This window comes from Crocuta crocuta, unplaced genomic scaffold (assembly GCF_008692635.1).
Source record: "Crocuta crocuta isolate KB4526 unplaced genomic scaffold, BGI_CrCroc_1.0 scaffold310, whole genome shotgun sequence".
Taxonomy (NCBI): Eukaryota; Metazoa; Chordata; class Mammalia; order Carnivora; family Hyaenidae; genus Crocuta; species Crocuta crocuta.
The window spans coordinates 1,784,170-1,804,718 of record NW_027532609.1 but is presented as its reverse complement, the minus strand read 5'-3'; the positions used below and the strand labels follow the sequence as shown (position 1 = coordinate 1,804,718).

At 52.2% G+C, this 20,549-nt stretch overlaps 1 protein-coding gene across 1 annotated transcript in view; it reads left to right on the top strand.

Annotated features, from left to right (window-relative positions):
* Window positions 1-1,075: 1,075 nt before the first annotated feature.
* LINGO1 (leucine rich repeat and Ig domain containing 1) overlaps window positions 1,076-20,549 on the top strand; it is a 78,908-nt gene continuing 59,434 nt past the window's right edge. The window contains exons 1-2 of the mRNA XM_077780459.1: window positions 1,076-1,204; window positions 14,400-14,485. The gene's annotated coding sequence lies outside the window, so the exon portion shown is untranslated. The remainder of the gene's footprint in view (window positions 1,205-14,399; window positions 14,486-20,549) is intronic.

Genomic DNA, 20,549 nt, shown 5'->3' with positions numbered 1-20,549 from the left:
TCCTCCCCGGCTCACACGTGCTCGAGCTCTCTCTCCCTTTCTCTCTCTCAAAATAAATAAAAAATAAACTTTAAATATAAATATTCATACACACAAACACACATATATAGACATTAATTAAATACAACTTAAAAATCAATTTCTTAGTCATACTCTCCATGTTTCACCATCCATTTGTGGCTGGTGGCTACCGTATTGGGCAGCACAGGTATAGAATGTGCCCATTGTTGCGGAAAGCTCTGTGGGATGGTGCCGGTCATCATACCTTCTTCCGGAACCAAGAAGAGGGCAAACAGCCCTTAGCTCAGAGGACTCATTGAGGGCCTAACAAGACTTAGTGACTTTCCACAGTCCGGGACCCGGTAGTGACTAGAGTCTGAAATATCCATGTCCTGTCTTTCTTTCCAAGAGAGAAGCTGGGTGAGAGTGTGGGCCCCGAGAGGGTGGCCCCAGCCAGGGACAGTGCCCCAGGGAGGCCGGCATGAAGACAGAGTAGGTGGTATCCTGATTCCTCAGCCGGGAGGGCAGTGGGTAGACAGGTGGCACTGCTCTCTGGTTCCCTGGGGTGAAGCACTGTCCTCTCTGGATTCTTACAGAAGTCTAGACTAGAGAGCAAAGATGGCCGCCTCACCCATCTTGCCCCGCGCTGGCTGCCTCGGGCCCTAAGCCGGGTTCTGGGCACTCACTGGGAGAGGAGCTGTGAGAAGTGAACCCACAGCACCAGAAGAAGCTACTTCCCTCCCCACCTCCACCGGGCACACAGGGCACACACGCTCCGGCCACACCTGCCCCCACGTCTCCCCCTCCTGCCAGAGTGAACACCTTCAGCTACCCCTGGAGGTAGCACAGGGGGAGGGAGAGGTGCCAGGGCAGGGGACAGTAAATAGGGGAAATGAGTGACGAGAAACCTGGCTGGCTTTGGTCTCGCCTTTGCCGACGTGTGGCTGCCTTCTGTGCTACCCCCGTGCCCAATGCCCCTGTGTCCCCATACGAACCCTACTGCTCACTCTTGTTTCTTCTGTTTTCCAGGGATCCCATGGCCGTGTCCTGGCTGTTTTGAGTCTGTGAGGCCACACAGCCTCCCACCTGCATCTCCGGGGCTCTGTCCCTGTCCAGCCTCCCGACCAGCTTCCGAGCCTACTCCTCACCCCTGCCCAGGGACGCCTCAAGCTTCAGGACTCAGTGGGGCACAGTGGCAGTCACGGTAGGTGGCGACCCCACTCTGCTCACTCCTGGACTCCTGGGGATACTTAGCTCAGCCTTCTTGGTCTCTGGAATAGGAAGGATACCTTTCTGAACACCGAATCTGTCAGAATCCCTTCGGTTGCAAGTAGCAAAAAAACTTATTTCAATAAAATAAAATTATCAGCTTATGTGACTGAAGTATCCAGAGGTAGATGGGACTGCAGGCAGGGCCTAATCCAGCAGTTCAAGCAATGTGACCAGGACCTTTTGTCTGCCTGCATTTCCCTGCTCCTCGTCCTTGGTGGTGGCGCCAGCTTTACGAGCATTTCCCGTGACGTGGTCACAACATGCCTGCCCATGCTTTCTGGGGCAGTGTGCTTCCAGCTTTCAATCTGGTGTCAGGGGTGGAGACAAACTTTGTTTTCTTGATAAAACAAATAAAAGCCCTGGGGTTGATCTCTTGGGCTCTACTGGCAGGATTTGGAACATCCTGACCCCTTTAGCTGGGTCCACACGTCTTGGAAACATAAAGGGACTGGGGATGAGGGTCTGTCCTTCCCCAGCCATGTGACCATGAATGAGGGGAGGGTGTTTCCCAAAGGAAGCTTGGGGGTCCTGCTGGTGGAAGGAGTCACCCCCGGCTGAAGGAGGCAAATAACAAGTGATGGGTGGGGTCTCCCCAGCTTGGACAGCTTAAAGCCAGCTGCAGATAGATACAGATATGCTGTGTGTCCTTGGGCAGATCCCTATGCCTCTCTGAGCTCAGTTTCCATATCTGATGTTGAGCCTCACCTGGCAGGCGTGCTATGAGAACTGCCTGAAATGATGTGTGGGAAGCACTGGCGTCTAGCAGGTGCTCAGGAAATCCTTTCCTCTTCCCCTTCTTTTTCCCTCCTGGGGAGTTTAGAACACCCTGTTTCCTTCAAACTTGGAAGGAGCTACAGAGGGAGTATTGTAAGTCAGGATCCCTAGAAGCAAAGTCTGAGACTGGGATTTGTGAATGTGAGACTCATTGAGGGCAGGCTCTCGGGAAGAAGAGAAGAAGGTGGGGCAGGAATGAGAGCCCTGTGAGCGAGGTCGTGGTCTCAGGGCAAGTCTCGCCTTGGGCTGGTCCAGGGGGCCCTGGTGTAGAGTTGACACAACAGAATTGTCCCCTAGACAAGGTGGCCAGGCTTTTGTACCCCTGTGGGCCATGCCTGCGGTATCTGTGGCTGGCCCTCATTTGCAGAGGGCAGTTCTCTGGAGAAGGGGGCGCAGTGAGCTGGGGAGGGGCTCTGGGCAGGCACCAGTTAGTACAGGAAGGCAGGACCCGTGTCCTTGGCCTGGCCAGTCCAGGTGCCCTGCTCTGCTGCCTCCTCTGGCTTTTGCTCCTCTGGCCCCAGACAGCAATGCCAGTCCCTTCCAGCCTGGGGAGCTGGGCTGCCCAGCCTGGGGCCTGGTGATAGGGTGGCCCTTCGTCATCTTCTTTCGAGACACTTTTTCCACCCCAGGCCTCTGTGTCCTCTCTGTGCCCCCTTCCTCTTCTCTAATCATTCTTCTTTCCTCCCTTCAATTTCAGTCATACAGTTCCCCTACCTACTATGCCCTTCCTTGCTCTCTACTCCATCTTCTTTTTCGGGGCCTGTGTGAGTCCCTTCCCCTCCAGGAAGCCCCTGCTCGCTGCTCCAGCCAATGTTTATCTCCTTTAGTCCTTCCTCCAGCTCCACCCTTTTTACGGATGGAAAGGCCAAGGCTCAGCGCACACTTCCTCGTGAATACCCTGTGGGTTCCTGTGGCAGTGCCCGAGTGTGTTGCTCTCCTTGCCTTGGCTGCTAGGAAGCTCACAGCTGGTTTGTTGGCCATTTCTGATAAGTGCTGACAATGTTGGAATACATACAGTTGCTCAGTCGCCTTCCCTCTGACTTCTCATTTTTTTCCTTTTTCTGATTTCTTATTTTTCAGCTTGCGCTTTCTCAGCAGCCTCAAATTCTTCTAGAAGGTGGTGGGGTATAAGAAAAACAAGAGCAGCCTTGGTTAAAGCATTCATCCAAATACTAGACTTTCCTCTTTGTAAGGGCAGCTTGGGTGGGAGGGTCTCCCCAGGCCTAGGGCTGAGCCTGTCCCCAGGGAGACACCGAAGCCTGACCACGGCAGCCCCGGCATGGTGCCCACCCTGCCCTCCATGCATCGGGAATGACATTGTTCTGCTTCCTACCCTTTTCCCTCCCCCTTTCATCTTATCAGAAGCTAATGAAAGAGGCTGGGAAACCCAATCCTCTGGTAATTAAATTTACTTAACGGGTATTCAAGTGGAGTAATGAGAAGTTTAATGCAGTGATTAGATTTTTCTTTAATTAATTAAAATGAGAACCATGTGTCTTGCCAGCAAACCAACTTGACCCTGTGCTGGAAGAGTCGCAGCCAGGAATGGGGCTTGGCGGCGTGGCCAGGGGCTGCAGGCTGGTGCAGCCCCCTGCTCTGGCACTGTTGCTCTCAGAGGGGAGCCTGGCTTGGATTCCCACCCAGGCCAGTCTCGGACCCAGCTCCCATCTCCGAGCCCTGCGACCGCCAGGACTGGGCCAGGCCCGAGTCTCCCAGGGCTGAGGGATCCAACAGTCTGCGTGCTCAGGCAGCTGAAAGTGGACCCAGAACGGAGGTTTCAGAGGGGGATCGGCAAGGGCGGCTCAAAGCAAGGAGCATAGAGGGATTTCAGAGACTGTGACAGATGGCATTTTGGGATCACATTTCAATGCATGGGCCAGTGGACAGCTTCACCTGCGTGTTGTCAGACCTGGGTTGACCTCTGTTGGCTTTATCAGGGTTAATGGAGTGAGGGCAGTGGGGTGGATAATCGAGAAATCTGAGATAACCCACAAACCTCTTCTCCTTGACTCAGGAATGCAGCGATGCCAGAAGAAGGCTGACCATCCTTGGTGTGTTTCTGAAGGCCAGTTAGGGATGTAAGGAAGTATTCCCCCCACCCCCGCCCCGGGCAGCTTCTGCGGGGGAGGGGGGGGTCAGGTGGTGGCTGGGGAAACGGGAATATGGGAATCCCAGCATAGCTGTCTGGGGTGGAGCACAGGAGGGGCCTCACCAGGGTAGAGGGTGGGCATAATGAGGACCGAGGAGACAGCACCAGCACCCCAGGGGCAGAATATGTTGTTTCCAAGCAGTGAGGCTGGAGGGAGTCCTGAGCCCTTCATGGTGGGGAGGCAGAGAACTTCCTTTATTGAACCCTGACCCTACATCCACATTGAACCTTAATCCCAGTCCTAGACTGAACCCTGACCCCAGCCCCACACTTAGCCCAGCGTCGCCATGGATACACCAGCTGAGTAACAGGTGCTGGGGTGGGAGGGGTGAGGGGGGCTGGAGGGGCCCTATTTGTCCATCCTCACTGCCAGCCCCCCTGCCTATGGGCAGGAGTCCTGTGCCAGGACCCTCACTAGTCTCTGCAATGGCCAAGATGAGTCAGACATGGTCCCTGCCCACAGGGCCGGTGGGGGAGGTGACAGGCAAACAGGCACTGAGTGATCAGAGCTGAGGTGGGGGAGGCCCAGAGGGCTGGGGGCCTCGGATCTGCACTAAGAGCTTTCTCTGAAGGCAGGTGGGAGGGGGAGGTGCTGGAGGCCCGCAGTGGGGAGGCTGACACTGGTCCAAAGGAGGTGAAGAGGATGGTGTCAGTGGGGGCCGGCAGGGGTGCTAGGGTGAGCGATTCTCCCCATGAGAACTGGCTGTGATGCCCCCAGGCCATCCTCTTAGCTCTGGGTGGATCAAGGGACTCGTGTGTGTGTTGGGGGGGGGGTTGATGGGGTGCCCGGCACTGGGCTGATAACATTACCTTATAAGGAAAGCATTTTTATCTCTTGCATGGAAGAGGAAACAAGGTGTGCAGGGACTGGCCTGTAGCAGCCGGGTGGGGTGTGCTCCCAGCCCTCGCCTCCTCCCAGCCCTGCACAGGCCTTTCTGTGGGTCTGCAGGGGAATGAACTTGCCCTGGGGGGCAGGAGTCATCTTCTGACTCCCCTACTCCCACCTGGGCGAATACAGCCCCGGCACTGGTGGGGGCTGGGGGTTTGGTCAGACCAGCATATGCTGGCGCAGGAGGAGGGAGTGCGGGAAGAGATGAGGGTCCCATCTGGGTAGGGGACTAGCCCCAGGGAGGAGGGTCTTCTGCTTTCTTCACCCCGACTCCCTCCTCTGCTAATGTCTCCCTCTAGATTCCTCTTCCAATTCTCTTCTTTCCTTTCTGAAAAGCCAGGCGTAAGCCAGCTGCCCGCAGCTCCCACGCGGGGGAAGGACTGCTCAAGACCGTGGGGCTCTGCCTCTCATAGGTCTTTAAGGTAAAGGGTCTGAAATCACATTGTCGTGAATGTAAACGCAAGGATTGCATTTGCTTACTTTTCCTGGCCCCAGGAAGTCCATGCTGCACAGGGAAGTTCATGCTGCACAGGCAGAGCTCCCCGGGGAGCCACCCCTCTGTCCCAGGTACCGTGCTCCCCCAGACGTGTTCATCTTGCCTCCCTGCATTCTGGTCTCATTTAGTCCTCTCAACAGTCCGCGAAGTTATTTATACAGGTGAGGGGACCAGGCGAGGTCAGGAACTAGGCCCCAGTCACACGGCTAAGGGCATAGGTGACGCTTGTCTAACACGCTCAGATCCTAGGCCAAGCCACCCCTCCAGATTACCCCCACCTCGCCTCTGGGCAGTTCCCCTCCCTCCCTCTGTCCCCAACCCTCCCTCCAACCCCTCTGCATCCTTGCTGCATCTTCCAGCCAGAACCAAGGACTCTTCCTTCCCCAACACTCCCTCACCCAGGCCCTCCAAGCTGTTCCAGCCCCCTGGAGTCCCCCACCCCACACCCCTGCCAGCTCCTTCTGCCCCAACCCCCTTCATCTTCCTAGGCTGGGCCCAAATGATGCTACTTCTTNCTTACAGCTCTTTCCTGCCCCCCTCCGCCCCCGCCCATCTTAGGCTCTTGGCTTTCCTGTGTCCGGCTTTGCACCTGTGTGGAAGGCAGGGCCCTGGCTTCCCAGGCCAGTTACCCTCAGGACCTGGCAGACAGAAGCTGCACAGGAGGTAGCAGGGTCCTTGTCTTGGGAGGGGCTGCACCTCTACAAACTCAGCCCTTTCCTCGGCAGTCCTGGGTCAGCCGGCCCCCCACAGCACTGGGCCCAGCCCCTCGAGGAGACCAGCCCCGTGGCCTGCTCACTGTAGCCCCAGCTAGTGAGGATGAGGATGAGGCTTCTGGCCCTAGCAGATCTCCCTGTGCCCAGGTCCTGGGGGGCAAGAACAAGGCAAGCCCCACCGTGGGGCTCACAGGAGAGGCTTGGGGCCACCACGTACAGATACCAGGGTCATCCAGTGCGGGTGAACGGCTGCCCGGGCACTCTGCCTGGCTCTACTCACTGGCTCTGCTGACAACTGGCTGGGCGACTTGGCAATAAGTCGTATAGTTGCCCTGTGCCTCAGTTTCCTCATCTGTCAAATGAGGTGATGACAAACCTACCTAAGGTTGCTATGAGGATTAAATGAGTCAATAGAGTGTAAAGCACATAGCACAGCCCCAACGCAGACACCCGCGTGTGCTTCCTGGCTGTTGGCTGTCACCATCACCACGGGAGGGGGCTGCAGGCTGAGGAGGGCCCAGCATGCAGGGAGGGTTTCCGGTAGATGGTGACACAGGAGCACCAACTTGAAAGATGAGGCTCGGGGGCAGGGAAGGACATACCCAGGCGAGGGCACCACACAGATGAAGACCCAGAGGCAGTTTGGGGGACGTACGAGGGACCTGGCTGTGTGTAGACTTGAGGGTAGAATGGATCAGGGGCGATCTCAGGCTGGTGGTACACAAGGGCTGTGTCCTGAGGGACCCTGGGTGCCACGCTGAGGAGTTTAGTCCTGCAGCCTGTGAAGGGCCACGGAAGGCCCTTGTTTCCCGCCCTGTTTTCTTTTTTAATATTGGCTCATGCAAAAACATCGAAACAGTATAGAAGTGTGTCCTGTTAAGTATGGAAGTTTCCTCTTTGCCCTTAAATCTTATTCTGCCAAGGTCTGGTGTACCTCCTTCCAGAACTTTTTCTGTGCCTTATAAACCTATTTATTGTATGTTAATTTTTTTAAAGATTTTTTTTTTAAGTAATCCCTACATCCAATGCGGGGCTCAAACTCAACCCCAAGATCAAAAGTTGCATGCTCCATCGACTGAGCCAGCCTGGCGCCCCTGTATATTACTTTTTTAAAAAAAGAAGTGGAATAATATTATGCACATATTCCATAACTTCCATTTTCCACTTTCCAGTGTGTTGTGGGCATCTGTCAGCATCACGGCATACGGGTCTGTGGTATTCTTTTTAATGGTTGCCTAATATTCCCTTGTTTGGACACAGTGTAATTTATGTAACTAGTCCTGGGTTGATGGATATTTAGGTTGTCTTCAGTTTGTCAGTCTTGCGAATGGTGCTTCGATCCTGTATATCTATCCTGCTGACATGTGTCAGCATTTGTGTAGGATTGATTTCTGGGCATGGAATTGCCCAGGCTAAGGGTATGTTTATTAAATTTTGCTAGGACTGCCATGTGTTCTTCCAAAAGGTCGGGCCAGCTTACGCTTCTGCCCTTGGTCTCTGTGGGTGGCCATGTCCCCATGCCGTCCTCTGCACTGAACATTATCAAGCTTTTTAATTTTTGCTAATCCAGGAAATCGCTTTGCTGTGGTTTCAACACTCACTTTCCTTTTCCCCAGCGATCTTTTCATGCGGTTAGGGACCATTTGTATTTCCCCCTCTGTGAATTGACTGTTCATATCCTTTGCCCATTTTTCTTTCTTTTTTTTTCCTTTTTCTTATTGATATAAAGGAGCTTTTAGTATATTACGAATTTTAAAACTTCTTGTCTATTGTGTGTGTGGGAAATATTTTCCCTAGTCTGCTGTTTGTCTTTTTAACTTTGTTTATGGTCTCTTTGGCCATATAGAAGCTTTCGATCTTTATTTAGTCAAATCTGTCAGACTTCTCCTCAGGGCTTCTGAGTCTCACATCCTGCTTGGCCAGCCTTCCTGGAAGGGCTTTAAGTGGAGGTCAGATGGGTGACTGGTAAGGTCACTCTGATTGTCACTGTGAGGAGCGTGGGCAGAGGGGAGACAGCAAGAGGATTGGAAGCAGCTGAGACCTTTGTGTTGGGGTTGGGGAGGGGAAGCGGGGGAGGAGGTGAGTTTGAAAAATATTCAGGGATCAACTGCCCATGCTGGTAGGATGTGAGGATGAGAGAGAGAGAGAGAGAAAGGACTTTGGGGTGATGCCTGGGTGTGTGGCTGAATCGGGGACAGGATTAGGGAGAGAAATGCATGCAGGTGCACATGAGTGCTCACCTTGGTCGGGGCACGACACACATGAATACATATATGCACACGCATGTACGTGCTTCAAGTTCTGGAGACTGGCCATCTGGACTGTGGCTCTGTGGAGGAGGTGCAGTGTGGGCCCTACTCTGTGGATTATCTGTCTTCTGCCAGGCACTGTACGCAGCACCACACGTGTCCTCTGTAAGCTCAGCTACCCTGTGAAGTATGTTTTACAGATGAAGAACCAGACCCAGAGAGGTTAAGTAACTTGCTCAAGGCCACGGAGCTAGTAAGTGACAGAAAGGGGTTTTCTCAACAACTTAGATCTGACCACCCAGACAGAATTCCCACCAATAGCACTGAGGAGCCTTTCATTCATTTCCAACCTGACCAACCCAGTTTTATTGGGACTCTTAGGATGAGTGCTGGAACCAGACTACCTAGGTGGGAAATGCAGCCCCACTTCTTACAAGCCAAGTTACTTTGCCTCTACAGGCCTTGTTTTCCCCATTCTGAAAATGTAGACGATCACAGTACCCACCTTGCAGGGTGTTGGTGGAGATTAGATGTGTTAGCGCCTATGAAGTGCCCAGCCCCCTGGGGGCTCATTGCACGCTCCCTGCAATCACTCTGATGATGACGATAGCAAGGTGTTCGCCTTCACCTGCATCTGTCCCTCTTTTCAATCTTCTTCCTCCTCCATCTTCCCTCCACCTGCTACCTCTCTCCTGTGCCCGCTCTTCCCCATGGGAATTTCCTTCAACATTTGCCTTTGAAGCCCTGTCCTCTGTTTTCAGCCCCTAAGCCCTCTGCAGACAGTGAATTAAAGCCCAATCAGTCAGCAAAAACTATTCAGGGGCAAACGATTCACGTTGCATTCAGGGAATTCCCCCCAAGCAATCCTAGTCAGGCATTTTCTGCAAGCCCATGCGTTCATCCCAACATTATCCGGTCTCTGAGAACCAGACCATAACATCCAGATCTAAAACTCCATCCTCCCTGAGTAGAGATGCTCAGGTGTACTTTCGAGATGGGGGTCTGAGCTGACCCCAGGCCAGCCAACTCTCCATGCTAACCACGAGCTTTCAATGGATCCCTGACCCCAGGATGACTCATTCTCAGAAACGTTGGCCAGGAAACTTGCCCATAGGAGACAGAAGCCACGAGCATATGTAAGCAAATCCTGTGGCTGGGAAAGGTGCATGCAAGGTGTTCAAAGCAGGGTAAAACCTCAGGTCTGCACCAAATTAAGAATTTCTCACTGAAATCACCAAATTCACCATTATGGCTTTCTCATCATCAAAATAAACTCCCAGGTAAAGAAATCCTTGTGGTTAAGAATGGAGCAGTTATTGTCTGTTCCTTGTAGGATTTTGTTTTCAGTGGCATGGTATCTGCCACATCTATTTATTTTTGACTCAAAGGATGGCAGAACTCACTCCAGTCCTTCCCAGGGGACAGTTACACCTGACTGCAGATGTCCCCCAACACCCCAAAGCCTCTGACAGAGGATTCTTTTTGACTGCTTTGGGGAAGCCTGGTCCCCATGTCCCCGGGATCCCACCAAGCCTGTCCCCAGGTTCCACCAAGCCTGGCATTGTCCCAAGGGCTTCTTCAACACCTCCCCCCCACCTCCAACCCAAGCCCGCCTCCCCCAGCACCTCTACCAGGTGCTGTGTCGCGCTGTGATTTCCAGCTAGCCTGGCCAAAGTTCAAAGCCAGAGGAGCCTTTGGATACACATTGACACCAGCATCAGGGCTCATACATAAGAAACTTCTCAAGTTTGCCCTTACAATAGAAGGGTCTTTCTAATGGCATCAAGGAAGCCGTGTTGTGTACATTTTTTTTTTTTTTCAGGAGGGGTGGACGGGAGGGAGTATATTCCACCACAGCCAGATCTTACTTCTTGGAAAAATTGAGGAAGTCACAGGGGCATTTGTGGACATTAGGGGCTTTCCCCTCAGGTCGCTTGCCAGAGGGTGTTTTTATCCTGAGGGGCTGTCTCTTCTCCCTGTTCCCCATGTGGTCCCACAGGAGCGCACAACATTTAAGGTGATAATTGCCAAAGTAAAGTGCCAATAAGTTCAAAATATAAATGTATAATTACGCTTGCAGTTTGCAGCTTGCTGTCATTCCTTCGTGGCTCCAGGGCCCTGTCGGAACCACCCCACCCCCCACCCCCCATTGTCATCCAGGGCAGAGCTGCAGGGGGCCCCAGGGCCTTTCTAGAGCTGATCCCAGACCTGAGTCAGGGGTAGAGCTCTGAGGAGGCCCCAGCCTTTGTTGTGAAGTGCATTTCAAGCCCTTGGAGGTAGGCCAAGGCCCAGACTGTCTTNCATTGTCGATCCAGGGCAGACCTGTAGGGGGCCCCAGGGCCTTTCTAGAGCTGATCCCAGACCTGAGTCAGGGGTAGAGCTCTGAGGAGGCCCCAGCCTTTGTTGTGAAGTGCATTTCAAGCCCTTGGAGGTAGGCCAAGGCCCAGACTGTCTTGGAGATGCTACCAATTGCTTCTGTTCTCACCTCCCTTCTCCGGATGGGACTTATCCTGCTGGTGGGTCCCGCCACAGGCCCTGAAACGTCCCCCTTTTCCTGTGGATAGGGAACCCTTCAAACTGCGGATTGACATATTTCTGTCCCCCCACTGAAATCCTAGTTATTTAGGGGCTCCCCAAAATAGCTGAGTTCTCCCATGCAGAAAGGCATCAAACATGCCCTCAAACCAGACACGGCAATGTCGTGCCCCAGGTGGCCAGTGGTGACGCAGTCAGAAAGGCAAGACTGTGCTACACCAACAGGTTCTTTGGCAACTCTTGGTGATTTAGTGCAACAAGGATTCCCATGTTCTTTCTTCCTTTATCTACAGTATATCCTTTATTCCCATTATATGTTCAAGTGGGGAGGGTGGCAGACTCTGGTCCATACGTCCCGCAGGGACCCAGGCGGATCGTAGCTCCACTGTCTTCTAGCTGTCCCATCTGGAACATGGTCTCTTCCAGTCACTGTAGCAAAGAAGAGAAAATGGTCGAGTCATGCTCTGCTCTTAAATGCTTTGGCCCAGCAGTGACACACACCGCTTTTAATCACAGCCCATTGGCCAAAACTTCTCATATAGCCTTAACTCACTGTAGGGGGGCTGAGGAAGTGTAGGGGACACTATGCTGGCATGGAGGAAATGCACCCAGACATTAGTGACCAGTAAAATTCTCTGTACAAGCAGTGTAATGGGACCACTAAGAGCAAGGGCTCCAAAAGAGCCAAGGCCATGACTTTGGTTCATTCTCTCCACTTGGGGTGGCTGAGGCCAGGGGAGCCCAGAGCGCATGGGAGGGCCTGATGAGAAAAGCTTCGAGGAATAGTCCCTCCAGATAAATGAGCCCTGTGAGTCCCTCCAGATAAATGAACTCTACCCATCAGGCTCTGGCTTTGACTCAGCCTCTCCCCTCCTACTCCACTGACTGTTTTTAATACCAACATCATCCCATAAAATGAATTTCTCAAGAGGAGAAGCAGGATTGAGAGTGAGGATGAGTTCAGCTTTGGAGTGAGAAAATCCAAGAGGAGACCTCCAAAAGTCGCTGTGTCTTATCCCTTTGGGCTGTTCTACCCACAGACCGGGTGGCTTCTAAACAACAGAAGTTTATTTTCACAATTCTGGAGGCTGGGAAGTCCAAGATCAAGGTGCTGGAAGGTTTGGTGTCTAGTAAGGGCTCACTTCCTGGTTTATAGACAGCCATCTTTTCATGGTGTCCTCATATGGTGCAAAGAATGACGGATCTCTCTGGGGTCTCTTCTAGAAGGGTGTTAACCCCATTCATCAGATTCAGGAGACCATCATGACTTAATCCCCTCCCCAAAGCCTCTCCAAATACCATTACATTGGGATTCGGTTTCAACATAGGAATTTGGGGGTTGGGGGGGGACACAAACAATTGGTGGCACATAGGCTATGATGGCCTCAAGCCATGGAGGACACCCTCACCATGAGAGAGAGAGCTGGAAGGTGTTGCCTTTCTTCCAGTATTTCATTCCTTCAACAGATGTGACTGCTATGGGGCCTTGGAATGTACTGATTCCAACTGTGGGGTCTGGGTTCCAGGACACCTGGGATTGAAGGTTGGCCTGGCTCCTTAATCAGTGATGTGACCTCAGGCTGGGTACTTCCCTCAGCCTCAGCTCTCTCCTCTTAAAGTGAGGCTTGGGATAGCACGTGTAACTGTCACTTAGGGTAATGGTGAGCATTAAAGAGTTAGTACTTGTGAAGTACTCAGGACAGAGCTGGGCACATGATAAGGACACTGTCAGTGTTCAGCACCATCGCCATCATCACCATCCAGTATGGGATACTGTGCCAGGCGTTGGGGGAGTAGATATCAGGCTCCCTGCTGTCACATAGGGTGGGAGGAATGGAAAATAAACAGATAAATAATTAAACTAGATGCTAATTTCAAACAGAGATGGTACGGAAACAATAAATCAGGCACGTGAAAAATTGAAACCATGATGAGATACCACCGCGTGTCTATTACACTGACATTTACGAAGTTGACAATCCCAAGTGCTGATGACGATACTGAGCCTCCAGAGCTCTCATATGTTGCTGGCAAGAATGCAGAATGGGGCACAGCCACTTTAGAAAACAGTTTGGCAAAAAAAATAAAGAAAGAAAGAAAAGAAAAGAGAAGAGAAGAAAACCATTTGGCAGTTTCTTATAAAGTTAAAAATATGTTTACCATATAACCCGGCAATCCTACTGCTAGCGATTTACCCAAGAGAAGTAACAACTTATGTTCACATAAAAACCTGTATGTGAATATTTATAGTGGCTTTATTCATAGTCACCAAAAGCTGGAAACAACCCAAATGTCTTTCAGCTAGTGAATGGATAAACAATTGAATACTATTCAGCAATAAAAAAGAATGAACTTTGGAACAACAGAGAAACAACGAAGGTAAATGTCCAATGCATTATATGCTAAATTAATAAAGCCGTACTCCAAAGGGTACATAGAGATGAAACCATTGGTGTGACATTCTGGAAAAGACAAAACTATAGAGACAGAAAATAGATCTGTGGTTGTTGAGGGCTGGGCTTGGGGAAGAGTTGGCTACAAAAAGACAGCACGTGGAGACTTTTAGGGTGGTAGAATTGTTCTAGACCTTGATTGTGGTAGTGGTTACGTGGCTGTATGCAGCTGTCAGAGCTCACAAAACTGCACTGGAAAGGGTAGATTTTACGCTAGGTAAATTATAGCTCAATTAACCTGCCTGGAAAAAAGACTTGCTGTGAGGTTGTTGAGACAGGGAAACCGGAGTGACAGATCAGAGTAGTGTGACCCGGGTGAGGAGGACCGCCATCATACGGAGGTCAGGGGGCCTTTCTGAGGAGGTGCCTTGAGCTGAACCTGGGCACCTGGAAGGGGAGAAGGAGCCAGGCCAGTGAAGATCGGGAGGAGGGGGGGACCAGGCAGAGGGAGGCTGGCGCTGTGCCAGGGAGGAGGTAGGGGCAGGGCTTCCACTCTCTCTGGGTGTGATGGCACCACTGTGGGACGTATAGAGGGTGATGGAGACTCTGATGTGGGTCAGGCAGCCTGGGGGGGGAGGTGGCAGGAAACAGCAGCTTGTGACCACCTGCAGGAGGAGGACCACGTGATGCAGGGGTGCCCTGATGAGGAGGGGGGTCAGGGAGCCTCCTGCAGGGAGGCATGGTCCGCCAGCCAGAGAGACCGGGAGGCTGGGCCCGGGGAACAGCACGGAGGGGCAGAGGGGGTGCGGAGGGCCTTCGGGACCTTGCTGGGGGTGCTGTGGGTGGTGGTGAGGCAGAGGCCAGGCATCCCGAGTTGAGCAGCAGACGTCCATCTTAGCTGCACTAACCTTCCTGCTCTCCCACTACAGTGCATGCTGGGACCGCCACCCATAGGCTGCTGCTCCGTGGGCCCCCAGGAGCTGATCTGTTTGCCTCCCGGCGCCGTCTGACCCAGGTAGGGGAAGAGCAAGCGGGCTCACATCGCCTCCCGCCTCTGCTTCGGGTGGGAGGGCTCGGGGAGTGAAGAGCTGGACGGTCCTCGGGTATGAGCCCTGCCAGGGGCAGTGGTGTGGGGCACAGGTGTGGTTTGAAGGCCCTGGCGATAGCAGGGCCTCCTGGGGGACTTGGGGACATGGAGAAGCTCTAGGACATCTCGTTCCACCAGCCCCAGGTTTTTCTGACATGCTCACTCTCAGCGGTTTGTTCAGTGTTGTTTCACTGCTCACACTTGCTAAGCACTTTGGCTGTGGTAGCTTCTGCCTCTGTGGGGCTCCCTTTGCTGTCACTGTGGCTTTTCTCTGTCACAGTCGCCATGCTGGCCTTGTGCGTGTGCTTCCATGAGTGACGGCTCTTACTCTGACAGGTCCCAGCTCCATGCAGGGCAGAGGTGCTCCCCCCAGGCACCAGGAACAGCCCAGTTGGCTTTTAAGCCACTGGGCATTCCTCTCCTGCTCCTGGGCGCCCCAGATGCAGGCTTTCTGCTCAGGCACAAGTGCCCCAAAGGTGGGATGGGTTTGGGGCTGGGCTTTCCAGAAAACTTTACAGGGCGTCTGGTTAAATTTGAGCTTCAGACAAATAACAAATCAGTTTTTAGCATAAGTATATCCCCAGTACCGCATTGGACAGACACGTTTTGCTAAATCTGACAACCTGGGGGGTGGGAGTTGGGGTCTCAGCTGAATGGGCTGAAGCCCCAGCCCCCCTCTTCTTCTGTGGAATCCTCCCTGCTGGGCCCACCTTGGCCCCCTCGGATCAGGTGCCTGCAGTGCCTGTGATGGATGTCCTGGACCCAGGGGTGGCCAAGCCTGATCAGGTCACTATCAGTGGGTATCTCCTGATCCCCCAGGTTCCCATAGGCCACCTGGGACAGAGCCCTGGGGGGTCCTGCTGGAGGCTGTTGAGCAGGCTCTCAGGGTGTCCATCTTCCCCTCTCTGGCTCTCTGATAGCAGAGTCCAGGCTGAGGAGGCCATGAGGTGGTGCCAGCTGGTCCTCTGTACCCGTGAACAGAGCTGTTAGAAGGGCCTGGAGCTGTGAAAAGAACTAAGAATAGAAAATTTTCTCATGAGCTTGGAACCCAGAGTGCGTGGGGTGTGGGGCTGGAGGTGGGGGGTAACTGGGAAGAGGCAGGACTAAATAATGGAGGGCTTGGAATGTCCTATTTCTGCATCTTTCAACACTGGGGTGACAGAAGTGTTTTCTTGACAAGTGGAGTCATTTTTCTGATTAGTAATATAGTATGTTCTCTATATGTTATCTATGTATCTATGTATGTATCTGTGTATCCATCCATCCATCCATCCATCTATGAATACATCTATCCATCCATCCATCTATCCATCCATCCATCCATCCATCCATCCATCCATCCATCCATCCATCCATCCTTCCATCCCTCCCTCTCTCCATCCATCCATCCATCCATCCACCTACCCATCTATGTATGCATCCATCCATCCATCAGTATGTAAAGCATGCAGTTCAAGCCCTTTCTGTAATCTCTTCCTCACCACGACTAAACACTGCTGCTAACTAGTTCAATATTTACCTTTCCAAACTTTTTGTCTGTGCACTTATAAACATATTTTAAAAGCAAAAGCATAGTATCATCCTAATTATACTGCTCTGTCATTTGAGTTTTCACCTAACAACATACTGTATGGACATTCCAGTGTTCTTTCCAATCCTTTTATGCCCAACTGTTTGGGAGGTCTTTACACTATATATCAATTGTTGATCCTGTCGGTGGCCATTTGGACTATTTCCAGTGTTTGACTGTTTATAAATCTCCCTTGGGGAACCTCCCAGTTGGTACATGTGCATGCACTTGGGTTATGGGTCCTTCAGGGGTGTCTCTGAAGAAAGGCGACCGCTTGGGTCAGAGGGCACGCACATTTCAGGAGTTGATCTGTACAGCCAGGTCAACCTCCAGAAGGTTGTGCCAGCTTACCATGTCCCCTCATCCTTGCCAACCATGGGCATTAGCAACCACTTAAATCTCTGCTGATCTGCTAGGTGAAAACTGCTTTTATTTTACATTTCTTCTATTACTGATGAGATTGAGCATGTTTGTATATGTTTATTGACCATTTTAATTTCTTCATGTGTGGATTGCCTGTTCATGTCATGCTCTCAGCTTATTTTCTATTTCTCTGTTCATTCAGTAGGCGTTTATTGAACACCTACTATGTGTTGGGCACTGTTTAGGTTGGGGACCTAACAGTGAACAAAACTGACGAAACAGACCTGCTCCATGGAACTTATAACAGATAAAGGAGTGAAATATAGTGTGTGTGCGTGGTAGTGTTAAGTGTGAAAGAGAAAAAAATAAAGCAGGGCAGGGGTGGGGAGTGTTGGGGAGCCTGCATCCAGTAGTCAGACTTTGCTGGGAGGTCGCGCTTCCGGACACCGGCAGGAAGCGAGAGGCTGAATGAGGTGGACAGCTTGGGCTCCTCAGCGCCAGGCAGGCCTGGTCTGTTCAGGGCTCAGTGAGAAGGCCAGAGTGGCTGGAACATGGAGAGTGAGGGGGAGTGGGAGGTATGGCCAGAGAAGGATCAAGAGCACATCACACAGGGCCACATGGGCCACCCTGAGGACTTGGCTTTTACTCAGGATGAAGCAGGGAGTCATGGGACGTTCTGAATAGTGACATGATGTGACCTGAATTTCATTTCAACCAGATCCCCTCTGGCTGCTGTGAAGGGGGCCAGGAAAGCAGGGAGATCAGTCAGTAGGCTGTGGTAGTGATCCAGGGAAGAAACAGGGGGGCTTAGAGCAGTGGGGGCTTGGCTGAGGTGGGAAGCAGTGAAGAGGTTCTTGCATGTTAAAGCTAGAGCCAAGAGGATTTGCTGACACATTGGAGGAGGTGGTGTGTGAGACAGAGAGAGCCAAGGATTACTGTCTTATTCACCGCAGGCTGCCATAACCAAATACCATAGGCTAGGGTGGCTTGAACAACAACAACATTTATTTCCCACACTTCTGGAGACTTGGAAGTCCAAGATCAAGGTGCTGGCAGACTTAGTTCTTGGTGCGGACAGTCTGCTTGGCTTATGGACAGCTGCCATCCCACTGTGTGCTCACAGTGCTCACCTCTTCTTTGTTCACAGCAGAGAGATAGAGAGCCTTGGTGCACTCTTCCTCCCCTTATAAGGACACTAATCCCGTCACCAGGGCCCCACCCTCATGACCTCATCGAATCCTAATTTCCTCCTAAAGGCCCCACCTCCAAGTACCATCCCATTAGGGATTCAGAATTTTGAGGGGCACATTTAGTCCATAGCAGTGACTCCAAGCATTTGGGCCCAAGTAGCTAGAAGGGCGAGGCTGCTGTCAACAGAGGCTGGACCGTAAGGCGGAGGAGTGAGTTTGGTGTAGGGGAGGAGAAGAGCTCACCTGTGGACCAGACTGGCTACGTCATGTGTGGGGCCTGCAGCAAAATGAAAATAGGTGGTCCTTGGTTTTAAAAAAATGATTAAGAATTGCAAAGTGGTTAACAGTATAGAGCATTAAACCACACTTAGGGACAATGTGTGACTGCCCAGGTTGCATGCCTGTGAGGCGTGGCTGAGGACACTCGAAGTAGACGTCCAAGAAGTGTGGAGTTGACAGTTGGAGTTGTGAGGCTGGAGTCCAGGTGAGAGTTCTGGGCTGGAGACACAATCTGGGATTATCAGCATAAAGGTAGTATTTCAAGCCTTGACATTGGTCGAGAGCATCAAGGGAGTGAATATAAAGAGAAAAGAGAAGAAAGATCAAAGACCTGGCCCGGGGGGCTTCCTTCAGTTAAAAGTTGGGGAGCTGAGGAGAAACCAAAAACGCAAGTGAGAAGGAACAGCCAGTGATGTGGAGGAGAACCGGGCAGGTATGAGGTCCTGGAAGCCAAGATTTCAAGCCCAAGTTTGAGTAAGGTGCAGGGGGAGCATCCACCATGCATTAGCTGTGGGAGATCACAGATGACCTTGGTTTCAGTGATGGGGGTGGTGGTGGTTGTGTGAAATGCACCTTATTGACTCCCAAGAGCAGATTGCTTTGTAAGAGGTTAAGGGATTTAACCCCTTATCTGTAGTATGTTGCAAATGCTTTTTACAGTTTGGGGGGTGTGTGTGTCATTTAAGTGTATAGAGCTTTTCTTAACCCCTTAAATGTCAAAAGCTGTCCTGTAGTAAGGGGTCTGCCACTCTTTTCCGTTAGAGTTTCTGGCCTTGGCCACTGCAAAGCTTTGAAAATCATGTCTTACATCGTTTTCTAGTTGTTCTTGCTAGTTGAAAATATTTAAGTCTGTAGTTCACCAGGAATGTTTTTAGGTGTGTGGTTTGAGGTAGGGATAGACATGTTTTCCCCAAGTGACTGGCCAGTTGGCTTTGACTTCACTGAGTACGCTTTCCTCCCTGCTCTGTAGCCCCGTTGCCATCACTTGATCCCACTGATCTTTGTGAGAAAGTCGAGGCTTGGTGATCGACGAAGGTGGAGTGTGCGGGGACAGGAATGCGAGCTGACACAATTGCCTTCAGTGAGGAAGGAAGCGAAGCGAAGTTAGGGAGGACGGGAGCTCTCAGTATTGAGGGCCTCCTGCGTGCCTGCACAGTTCTGCGGGTTGGTGTCCTGCACACCCGTTTGCAGATGAGGAAACCGAGGCTCCGGCAGGTTTTCATCACATAGGAGGCGGGGCTGAGACTGGGAGGCACCTCTCTGCTCCCATGCCTGTGTTCCGTCCACCCAGGTGAAGGGAGAGGCCAAGGGGAGCAGTTTCCAGGAAGGCTGGAAGGGCTTCTGCACAAAACATCGCCCTCTCCCCGCCCAACTCTGCTTCCCTGCCTGCTGTTTGCCTAGGTCTTGAAGGTTTTCCCATTTTGAAGAGGAACCTGTTAAAACCAGAATACTCCTGGCAGGGAATCACACGTTAAGTTTACAGCTAACATCTTAATTATCAGTTAACACCTCTGCAGGGATTAGCTGACAGCCAGCTGAGGACACTGAATGGGGGCCGGGTGTGATGTGTATCTGGGCTGGGAAAGGCCGGGAAGAGGGGAGGGGTGGTGGGGGAGGCCAGTACCCAGCAATTCACAGCTTNCAGCCATTCTGAGGAAACCTGGGGCTGGGGCTGACATCTATTAGATACTTGCTGGGTCCTGGTATCAGAGGAGGGTTGTCACATTCTCAGCCTTGGTCTTGAGAACCTCAGGAAATCAGACACCCATTAGCTACCTTGGGCACCAGCTGCCAGCAGTCACTCAGAGCTGGGACTTGTCTGTGACGTCCATAGACTGGATCTGTCACGAAGCCCTGAGGAATAGTAGTAGGAGAGAGGCTGAGGTGTCTGGAACCTCTTCTAGTGTTTTGAGAACCAGTCTGCCCTGCCAGGATCCAGGCTTGGCGTGTGACCAGGGTCACGACTCAGTGTGTGACCAGGATTAGGGCTTGGTGTGAGCAGGGTCAGGACTTAGTGTGAGGCCCCAGATAGGTAACCGACAGCCTCCCCTCCCACTGGAGCATGAGGGCAGGGGGTAAAGAAAGATATGACTGTGTAAGACTGACCTTTCTCTCCCATAAGGGCTTCCTTCCCCCCTTGAACTTCACTCTGCACAAGGGCACTGATCTATGTCATTGGGGGATATCATGTGTCTAATGGTGACTGGCCACCCAACTTCAATCACCATGTGGACAGCCTTCTTGGGATTCTAGGGCTGAGAGCAACTCCTCCCTCATCTTCCCCCTTCCCCTCTGTCTTTTCCCTCCCCTCCTCCCCTCTGCAAGTCTTCCCCTGGCCTTGCATCAGTTGCTGGCACTCAGACCCTGAGACTCCCAGACCCCCTTCCAGCTGGAGACCCACCCAGGTCGCAGGTAACCTGAGTCAGGCACCCACCTAGCTCTTCCCTCACTCTCTCCTGTACCTGGGGGTTCAGCAAGGGCTCAGCTGGGCAGGGAGCCCCTTGGGAGGGATGCACGTAGCAATGAAGGAAGACTCCCAGGAGGAGAGGAGCTGAGCTCGGTATCTGGGAGCAGGTTTGAGAGCACCTCC